Genomic DNA, 8,951 nt, shown 5'->3' with positions numbered 1-8,951 from the left:
AATGGTGGAATCCTGGTCTTGACCAGGAGGTTGGTTTAGATTGTCTTATGGTCATGTCAGCCAGGTCTGTTCTACCTGGGGTAGTCTGCAGAGAGCCCTTTGCATGGCTGATCCCAAAAAGTGGTAAGGACATGGTTGCATGCCTGGGAGAAAGAAGAGATGTTGAATTAGTAGGTTATGCCCCAAAGGAAAATGCTGTTCACTTTTCTTCTTCTTTCTCTTCCTCTTTCAGTCAGGTTCTACACAGCCTGTGGTTACTTTTCCTATAAAACCTAGTGCTTTCACAAAGCATTTTCTTCCCCCCACAAGTGATTTCCAGCTGTTCCAGGATATGGGCTCCGTTCCTGGGAGTGCTGTGCCTGCATGCACAGCTCTGGCTGCCTTTAAGCAGCACGGCACACGAATGACCCACACCTGCAGAAGAAAGATGGGATGAAAGACACGCTACTTGTCACCTGCAGCCTTGTGACCCAGACATCATGGAGCCTTGGGAAAGCTTGGATCAGACTTCTCTGCAGCTGTCAGCTGCCTCTGTAATTGCCTATACACACAGTTTGGCATGCTGGGGAAATCCTGAGCTGCATCTGAGCATCCTGGACCAGGCTTGAGTCACGCCACAAAGTCTGGTCCTGCTTGGCACCATAGGCATTGGTCATTAGTAAGCTTTCTGGTGCACCATGTTGTAACATAATCTCTCTCCCTTTCTTCTGGTTTTTTTTTTGGGTAGAAATAAGAGATTCCAGGGTTTTTCTCTTTTGCAGCCATTAAACTAATTTTCTGTGTTAAAAGGAGAAAGAAAAGACCCAGGAGCTCCTTCTGGGGGAAAGGATGGAGTTGGTAATGACTTACAGATCTGTGAACCAGCAGCACAGAACAATAGGTCCCAGGCAGAGGGCTTTCAGACAAATGAAGTCCATCCTGCAACAGCCCAGGGGCTTGGAGACAAATGGTAGAGTCAATCTGAGAGAGAGATCTCACAACAAAAGATTGAGATCTGACGCTGTGTGAAGAGCTCCTGGGGAGAAAATAAACTTGCCATCCTTGCAAAACTGGTGGTTGCACCTCCCAGGATCCCATTCCTGGTCAGGGGTGAGGTTGCATGCAAAGGGAATCATGCTGTTCCCACGCCAGCTCCTACAGCCCCCACAGCATCAGTCCCCGCATCAGTGGGGCTCTGTGGTCCCTCGACCCCTGTGGATGGCTGAGCCGTGTTAGCACCAATAGGCATCACTGAATCTGGCCTTTCCCTCGTAGGTTTTGATTTTCAGCCTCATTCCGTGGCAACATGTGGTTCTGTTTTCAACTGTTTATTATGATGTCTTGTGTGCTCTGTTTTGGAAAGGAGCTGGGTCCACAGCTGATGGATACGGTCCCGCAATGCAAGAGCAATGTCTCCTTTTAAATTTCTCAGTTTAAAGAGAGATCTGATTACTTCTAAGCTTTATTTACGTGTGATGCGGTTTTCCCATTGGCATCATTAAAGATCCAGGCCTTGAACAGCTTTTAGCTGTGTTTTCAGCACAACATTTTCTTGCAGTAGTGGAGATCATAGATCCATAGAATGGTCTGGGTTGGAAAGGACCTTAAAATGATCTAGTTCCAACGCCCTGCCATGGGCAGGGACACCTCACACTAGACCATGTTGCCCAAGGCTCTGTCCAAGGCTGGTTCCATGTGAAGGCCCAAGGACACATCAGCTCCAATGATGTTAAAGGGGGAGAATATCAATCATAAAGAACAAGAATATCTTGCTCTTTACTAGCACCTTCCAACTGGAGACAGCCTCAATACAAACACATCCCACCCTCTGACTGAATTTGCAAAGTAGCTTCATTCTCCTTCATAAGTGCAAATATGAAGGGAGAGAAGTGAATATTGCTTACATTTCTTATAGTTTCTATAACTTCAAGTGGCAAAGGTTCCATGGGCTTGTGCAGAGCAGGATGAGACCCAGAGAGAGTACAGGAGACCCAAGCATCGATCCTTTGCCTTTTCCTCTTTCACTGCTCTGGTCTGTCTCAGTGGCTTTCATCCCACAAGGCTGTCTGTGCTCAGAACCCAAATATATATACTGCAATATATAATATATATATAATCTATCAAATATATCACTACAATATGCAAATATTTGTTTGTTTGTCATGGCATTGCTGTCCCAGCCCAAAAGCAGCCTGAATAGCAGAGTGTGTTCTGTCCCAGCCCTGGAAGGCACTGACTGGGGCTGGAGGGTCCTGCTTTAACTAGATGTGGCTTTACATCATGCCCTGAGAATATCCAGAAGAGCGACGGTTCATCCACCAAAACGAAAGCAAAATTAATGCCCCCTATTCACATTCATTTTGAAAAGAAATTCATGTGCACCCAAACCCTCTGAGATCGCTCTGTTTTCCATCCAGTCATAACTGACTAAACTACTTTATATTCCCTTGGATGCCTGCCCAGAAAATGTGTGGTTTCTTAAAATATATATAGATGTACACACTGCTTTAATACCAGCCAATACCTTCTGAAACGTAGGTGGCCAGAGAAGCATTGGCTGCTCTTTTCCTATTCCATATTTCAGAAATGAGTTGACATTCGTATATAAATTCTGCTTAAGCTTTCACGGAGTTTTAGTAGCAATATTGAAAGGGAATGTCAGCAACCGCTTAGCTGCTAATATGGGCTGGAGATAATAACTAAGGTAGCCGGGCAAATCTTTATTTCCAGGAAATTTTGTCAGTTATGCAAAAAATGGAACAGTTTGGACCAAAATAATAATAATAATCATGATTCCTTTGCATGAAAGAAGTAGGTGCTGTGAGGTCGAAAGGAAATTTGAAAATGGATGGATAGGGTCCTAATTTCCTTTAATATTTCCTGTGTAAAGGCTTCCAGTTAAAGATTGATTTTTCCAATAAACATTACGAGAGTAATGACCTGGAGGTATGATCACAGATCACGTAGCAGATAAGGAATGAAGGAAAAAGAGCTACTGCTGTTAGAATACGTTTTGTCTTCTTTAATTTTCTCAAGGAAACCTGCAGTAGATTGAAGGAAAAGGGTCGGATTCTGTAGCGTGCAATAGGAAAGGCTTCACTTTCTAATGTAGGAATAAAGATTGAAGAATTTGGCCCAGAAACAAACTCTCTTAGGAAAGGAAAGCACGTACGTCAAATTTCATTGGGATTTCAGAGGGAATTCCAATACACAAATGGCACTTACAGTTTGGTCCCATAAACAAGAGAAATCATAAAGTTTTGGTCAAAACTTTTTTTGCCAGCCAAAGAAAGTGCAATTTGCACTGAAATGACTTTTTTCAGAGTCCTGACTTCAGCACAATCCCATGTTAAACTTGAGTAGGCAAATTCAATGTGCAGGGTCTTCACCTTTCAGAATGGAACGCTTTGACCTTGTTTTGTACCATTTTTCATAGGACAAGCACTGATTTCATATGAGAAAACTTTAAGAACTCTTAAAAATATGGATTTCATATGAAATCTGATGGTTTTCTTGAAACCAGGTGGATTTTTGGTGGATTAGGTTTTTTTTCCTGGTGCGTTTTTGTGTGTGTTTGCATGTTTGGATTTCAGGGGGTGGAAGGCACCAAATGCAAAGGCAGAAAAGCAAGTTCTCACTCCCAATTTTCACCCTAAACACACTAATAAATGCATTAGAGAGAAGCCCTGTTTTCTGGCTCCCCTTAGGAGCAAGCAATTTGGGATGGAACATCAAAACCAAGGGCAGAAAATGGACAGGGAGTTGGGACAGATCCGTCACTCAGCATTCCAGACTCACTGATTTATAAGTCATAAAATCATATAATAGAATCACAGAATGCTTTGGGTTGGAAGGGACCTTAAAGATCATGCAGTTCCAGCCCCTTGGTCACTACAGGCAACTGGGGACCAGCGTTTGCCCCTGATTTCACTCTCTTTTGGCTAACACTTTCTGCAAATTCATCCCTTTATTTCCGTATTTATTTTGTGTTAGCTTCTGCATAATGTGTCTTCCCTGTAGGAATAATTACTCGTGCTCCTGGGTGCATACAGCAGGATGTGTTCTTGCATCTGCTGCTCTCCCCCCTCACAGCTGCTGCCTGTGACTTTAACACCTTCTCTTTGGGGTTTGGAGAAGGATGCCTTCATCCCCACACTCACCCAGCTTGGTGAGGAGATCTGATGATTTCTGGGTCAATGCATCCATGCATTGGTGTCTACTGCTCCTTCACTACATCATCAGGCATGCCAAGGACATGAAACCACCCCAAGGATGCTGCACGTGTTGTCATCGGGACTGTGTCCTTGGCAAGAGATATCCTTCATCCGGGATGTCTCATGGTGCATCTGACAGATGGTCCTCCCTACAATGACCCAGGTGCATACAGCTGAGAGGGCTGCAAAAGCACCTGCACCCCTTCCTGCTGTGTTCAGAGCACACCAAGGACATCTTTCTACACCTATTTTGTTGGGATAAGTGAAGAAAATGACATTTCCCCCTTCATCTCATCCCATCCCACCCACCCCAGCACGGAATAAAGATCAATGGGAGCTGTCGGACAAGCAAAGAGTGCGAACCTCATCACGAGAGGGAAGGATGCAGAGGGAAAAGCGGTGAAAATGTGCATTGTTCCCAGCATAACGCAACAATGGAACCTGACTCCTTCTGAAAACCTCCAAAGCACTTAAAAATGGGAATCCGGTCCCTCGCCCCCTCTCCGCCCCACATACTCTGAAGTGTACAACAATAGAAACTCTGTTCCTACGGGTTCCCCTACAAATGACCCCTGGAAAGCGTCGACTGCTTCCTGTAGGCTCCTGCCATCATCCCTTTCCCCAGTAATATCTGCATCTGCTTCCAGATCCATAATCACATTCCCTTAATTGAGCTGTGAAGTAGGATTTACGTGACCCCATTTAGATGTCGTCGCTTGCCAATAAGGAGATAGTTATTTCAAATGAGACGCAAGGAACATGAGATTCTGATCTGAGGGAGAATTTAATATCTAATAATATGTGCCTGGCTATAGGTGATAATTTAAGATGAGTTTCCAGAGCCCCTGTAATTACATTTTCTATGTGTGCTTTGTTGTGGTTACCAGGTAACTGCAAAATGATTACATGAATATTTATGCTTGACAGGTTAGACACTGCTGATACTGGGGATTAGCATCATTTTTTTCCCCCTTGTAATTCTTTGTGCTAATATCTGGGACTCATATCAGGATAAAGGCGCCTCACCAGCAGAAAAAAACCCCACTAATGACATGCTTCTTATCTGAGGCATCAATTTGCCTTTCCCTGCAGCATTGCACTCGTGTTTTGAAATACAAATCAGTCCTTTCTTCCCCTGTGATACATCCAGGATAGCTTAAGTCAGGTTGGAAATCTCTGATCTTGTGTTTCATAGAGTCTGTGCAACATCATTTCTGCTAAACCGATGAAACTTGGTGTACGTGCATGTTTGTGTGTATGTTTGGACACAGTAGTGTTTCAGATATTTATACCTATATATATATAGTGTTTCTATGTTGGGGGATATAAATACAAAAAGGGTATGGACACAGGAGCAAGTCACCAAGGCAAGGGCGTGAAGTTTCAGTGTGTCATACTGCCCACATCCATGCTCTTACCCTGTGGTAAGCATGAGGTAATGGGAGATGAAGTCATGCCCCTTAATTAGAGACAGCAGACATGGCTCATGTTCGCCATGGCACAGGAGGGTGTGCACCATGCTGTCCTGTGCCCTCAAAGAATCCATCATGACTCCTTTAAAGGCCCCAGCCAACATTACTGTGGAGTCACATCCTTGGCAACTGCATAGATTTGGGATTAATGTGGATCTTTGGGGTGTCTGGCTGGTTTGCTCCTCACCTGAAATGTGTTAAAGCATGGCAAGGTCCTCTCTGCATAAGAGTGGTTTGTGTTGGAAGGAACCTTAGCATCAAGTTCCACCCAAGGTCCCTTCCAGAATCCCATAGATCCTATGATTCTATAACTCTGCAGAAGCAACCTACCTGCAAAACTCCAGTTGATGAAGAGCTGCCTTTTACTTTTGCTCCCAGAGGCTACTTCTGTAAGGGTCAATGCAATAACAGGCCCTAAAATGGAGCAGCCCCTTCCAAACTCTCTACTGGGAAAGGGTTTTCCTGCAGAAGAACCTTGCTTTCTGCAGACAATGGAAAGCTGAAGAGAGCAACGCTGGAAGGGAACCATTGGGTTGAGTGCTTGTTTAAACAGCTCATCTCCTCTGGTGTAAGTGTTGCCCCAGTACTACATGAGCTCAGTGAGAATTGCTATAGTCACGGACCTGATTTTCTTCTTAGCATCCATTTACTGAATCTGATGAAGCTCTCTTAAGCCAGGAGGAGCAACCCAACTGTATTCCCAGGTCAGGAGAGAGGGAATAGTGATCAAAACAAGCCTGGCCAGCAATTACCCTCAGTTTTACACTGCTGCAGTAGAACCCATACAGATATTACATGGGTGTCACATTATGATAACCCAGGTTTAACCACTCCAGGGATTTGGGTGCCAATGATTTCAGAAATGACTTCAATTTCACCACTATTTGTGAGCAGGCTGCTGTTTGCACATGAAAACGGTCAACTTGCACAAGACAGGTCTACAACATGAGCAATGTGACTGAACGCTCGGGATCTGATTTATTTCTGAGGGCTCTGTATGGAGCTTTCAGAGGGTGGAAACCTGCACCGAAGAAGGAGGAAATGATTTGAAGGGAGTCTGCTTTTAAGTAGAAAAGAAGTAATTTGCTGGATGTTTTCAGATACTGTTGATGTTCTCACATTTAAGGCATGAAAAGGAACCGTTTCTAGCAGCAGGGCTACGAGCAGGAGCCATCTCTTTGATCTGTATCTGCACACAGTGGGGTGGGGTCCATGAATTACAAGGAAACCTAATGCACTGTCATTCTTAAATAAAACCACACCAGCTAATTAAATGGAGGCCCAGGGACTGGTTTGCAAGTCTGGAAATCTCTATCCTGTGCAGCTCTGCAGCTTGGGGTAAGTCACTTAACCTCTGTGTTTCCCAGTCCCCCTCCCCGTAGCCTCCCTGTCTACTGATGAAGAATTAGGTATGATTTACACAGAGCTGTATGAATGTATTCCCCTCATCTTTCAGGACTCTGACATGAATCAGATGTGCACGCCTTGACATAGCATCTGGTTGGCCTCCACATGTCCTCCGTCAGCCAGGCTGCTGTGTGGGCTGGCTGCTCATAGGGTCTCTGTTGGTCATCATAGAGGCAAGGGTTTGGCGACCCAGACATTGGAGGATGTGGGTCAAGCAGGGAGCGTGGTCCCACAAGACCATGGGGAAACACTTAATCTCTCCTCCTTAACTCTCACGTTGTGATGGGCCAGCCAGAACTTCCCCAAATGATATCTTCCCTTGGCCAGGACCATCATATAAGAAATATGATAAGCATTAGCCTAACTCATCCTGGATATATCAGACTGATAGCACATGCATATCTAGCCATCTGATGGCCAGCAGTCTTCTGGAAGCCACATCTTTAGGTGGGCTGCTGAATGTCTGCAAACCCAGCAGATCATTTGTAAAAGTAGTAGGTCATCATTAAAACCCAGGAAGAGCATTATCTTGCTCATGAAGTTAGCAAACTACCTCAGCAAGAAATAGAGGAAGAGATTACCCCCGACGCAGTAAAATGATAGATTACCAGGGACAGAAGTTATCAAGTAAAACAGAGAGAGCACTAGATCAGGTTAAAAGTAGTAGCTGGCCATGCAGCTCATGAAGGGGGTGTTGTCCATTCTGGTTTTGCTGTTGTAGAAGTACCAATTTGGTTGGAAAAGGGTGAATATATCCAAAACCTTATCCAGCTTCCAGGTATTGGGTATGCCTCTTTACCCGTGGAAAGGTTTTCCTGTTGGATGGAAAACTGGAGTTTCACCATGGAAGAAGCTGCCCTCGAACTCCTGTTGTTCCTGGAGGACCAGGTCAGATTTCCATGCCAAAACAAGGGGTGTCTGTAAAATGCTAGGGGCATTCAACCTATAGGTTTTTAGGGGGTGATAGGTTTCTTTTTTGCTTCCAGCAGCATTTGGGAAGGCCAAGACACTAAACTGGTGCATGATTCAATCATACAAAGTCAAACCAGTTTGTGCAAACTTTGGGGCCAACGAAAAGGACCTGAGCCTCTTATGTAGCAATCACAGAACTAGAACCCCACGCCTGGATTCATCACCTCTAAATGAGATGAGACTGTCTTGGTAATGTCTGTGGCTGCTCCAGGATCTCTGTGTGGTCACTGAAGAAGCCCTCAGTGAGTGATTGAGACTTCACTGCAGAGGTTTGTCTTTTTCCCATGCGTTAGGGAGAAGACCAAGTGCAGCTCCTACTCAAAATTAGGTGCTCCATTTAGGTTGGAGGCTCCTTTATGTCAATGAATCAGGAATGCCAGTGTACAACACGCTCCTCAGCCTCACCTGGGGCTTGGGAAACCGCAGTGACAAGTGCTCATTAGAAATAAATGGGACAGGGGTGCCTCAGAAAACTCGATTCCTTGAGATGCTGGGATAACGCATTACAGGAGCCATGGAGATGCTGCTCTGGAGCCAGGCTGAGAGAGCTGGGCTGGGTCAGCCTGGAGAAGGCTCCCTAAGGGGAGGCCTTAAAGCAGCTCCAGTGCCTATAGGGGCTGCAGGAAAGCTGGAGAGGGGCTTTGGACAAGGGCCTGTAGGGCCAGGCCAAGGGGAATGGCTTTAACCTGCCAGAGGGGAGACTGAGCTGAGCTCTTAGGCAGAAGCTCTTCCCTGTGAGGGTGCTGAGGCGCTGGCACAGGGAAGGATTTCATCGAATGATGAGGTTTGCACTCGCCCAGCTCTCAAGCCTCAAGATTCATCTGCATTCCCTGCCAGCCCCCGCTGTCTGCAGGTTTGCATCACCCTCTTCCCAAAGAATCTGCCTCTGTGACCAGGCAGCTGGGGA

The sequence above is a fragment of the Pezoporus wallicus genome, unplaced genomic scaffold (genome assembly GCF_028554395.1).
Source record: "Pezoporus wallicus isolate ANWC-B61680 ecotype Strahan unplaced genomic scaffold, APGP_CSIRO_Pwel_v1 contig_7461, whole genome shotgun sequence".
Taxonomy (NCBI): Eukaryota; Metazoa; Chordata; class Aves; order Psittaciformes; family Psittacidae; genus Pezoporus; species Pezoporus wallicus.
Note: the sequence above shows the minus strand (reverse complement) of the source record.